The 2,239-nt window shown below is 38.7% G+C and overlaps 1 pseudogene; it reads left to right on the top strand.

Moving 5' to 3' along the window:
• Positions 1-8: 8 nt before the first annotated feature.
• On the top strand, positions 9-909 carry LOC106002007 (annotated as a pseudogene).
• Positions 910-2,239: the final 1,330 nt, after the last annotated feature.

Raw genomic sequence — 2,239 nt, 5'->3', positions numbered from 1 at the left:
AAATAAAGATCATCCATGGCAACAAGTCAATAGACTCTGGTATATCCTTGGATAGTAGTTACAAAATGAATTATCCTGAAATGGGTGCATGTATAATAATTAATAATAAGAACTTTCATTACAGCATTGGAATGTCATCTCAGTTTGGTACATATGTAGACACGCAACCCTCACAGAAACATTCCTTTACTTAAAATATGAAGTCAGGAATAAAAATGACATTCACAAGAAGAAATTGTAGAATTATTGTACAATGTTTCTAAAGAAGATCATAACGAAAGATGCAGCTTTATTTGTGTAATTCTAAGACATGGTGAGGAAGGAATAATTTTTGGAACAAATGGACCTATTGACCTGAAAAAATTAACAAGTTTCTTCCGAGGAGATTATTGCAGAAGTCTAACTGGGAAACCTAAGCTTTTCATCATTCAGGCCTGCTGGGGTACAGCACTAGACTATAGCATTGAGACAGATAGTGGTATTGATAATGACTTGACATGCCAGAAAATACCAGTAGAGGCTTACTTCCTGTATGCATAATCCCAGCGCCTGGTTACTATTCCTGGTGAAATTCAAAGGATGGATCCTGGTTCATCCAGTCCCTTTGTGCTATGCTGAAACTCTATGAGAACAAGCTTGAACTGATACACATTCTTACATGGTTAACCACAAGGTAGCAACAGAATTCGAGTTCTTTTCCTTGGATTCCACGTTTCATGCAAAGAAACAGATTCCATGTATTATGCCCATGCTCACAAAAGACCTGTATTTTTATCACTGAAGAGATGCTGATTCCTTTTTTTTCTTTTTTAGTTTCTATGCCAAATGAGAAGACAATAGGTAATACTTTACTTCCCTCCCATTTAAATCTCATGTGATACTCTAGATGATACTTGTACCAAACCACTTCCCAGAATCACAGTCACACTACCTCAAACTCAGTCACAGGTAGTTGAAACTAAATGTGAACAGGAACAAATAAATACAGAGCATGGTACCATTATTATGAAGAGCAACAATTATAAACTTCTATCTTTCATAATTAGCAAGATTGAGGGACCTGTGCTATGAATTATCAACTAATTATGAGGCCGTTAAGACACAGCAGTAATGGATTTCATGATCCACTCTCCCTGTGTTACAACTGTGCAGTCCTAGCTTCTGTCAAACTATAGATATGGAGATGTGGAGTCATGGGTCTTAGCACTCTGGGATCCAGAAGCTTGGTCGAACTCTTGAACTTTCCTTTTCAAACTGATTAACAGAAATGAAATGGTTGCATTTTTAGATTGTGTTACCATAGCTCATGGTTTTGTAATGTTTGTCCTGAGCATGTTGTTGGTGAAAAAAAAGTTTACTATTGAAAAAGAAGCTAAATATTTATTTGAGAGAGGATATGAGTAAAATAAGTTGATTCTTTTAAGGCTAATGTATAACATTAAGAGAGAAACCTAACAATAAGTTGCTAAGATGAATCTACCAGCATGTTTATTCTCACTGTGTTTATACAAATCAGGTGAGATATACAGACCAGCCAAGATTCTTCATGAACATACTAATATTCCATTTGTACAATAAATAGTGGAACATAAGGAAAAACAATAAGTGGATCCACTGAGCACTGTAATTTGAGGAGCCTGAACAAGACATGGCTCAGCCTTTTGAATGGAAACAGAGCCCCAGCCAGCCTTTGGAGAAGGACCACCAGTTGCCTTCTTCAGACACACAAATAGGTAGGCCTGGAGAATGTCCTAAGGTATAAATCACCATGTAATAAAGTAACCAACTCAGAAACTTCTGAAGGGTAACTCATCCAAAGGTGGTGGGAATCATAATGAAAACAATAATGTTTGTAGTCAAATTGGTCAACCTGTGATTTTTTCGGTTGAAGGTTACAATCAAAAGGAACAGCCATGCTAATGTTTATACTGTAACCTGGGTGGAAACGATGGAGGCCCCCAGACTTCGGAAGCGTTCTGTCAGAGTCCTGCAGAGTACACAAGGAAGCTACTGGTCAGAACTCAGTGCCCTCAGACAGCTGGGATCCAGGCTTTCTCCTTCCTTGAGTGGCTGAGCTCTTCCTTACTGACTCAGTCTTACATTTCCCAGGAGCTTCTTTTTTTTTTTTTTGGGTCCAGTAGTGGTGCCTGAACTCTGGGCCTGGGCGCTGTCCTTCAGCTCTTCAGCTCAAGGCTAGCGCTGTACCACTTGAGCCACAATGCCACTTCTGGCTTTTTTC

Source organism: Dipodomys ordii, unplaced genomic scaffold (assembly GCF_000151885.1).
Source record: "Dipodomys ordii isolate 6190 unplaced genomic scaffold, Dord_2.0 Scaffold1836, whole genome shotgun sequence".
Classification (NCBI taxonomy): domain Eukaryota; kingdom Metazoa; phylum Chordata; class Mammalia; order Rodentia; family Heteromyidae; genus Dipodomys; species Dipodomys ordii.
This window is presented reverse-complemented; position numbering and strand designations above follow the sequence as displayed.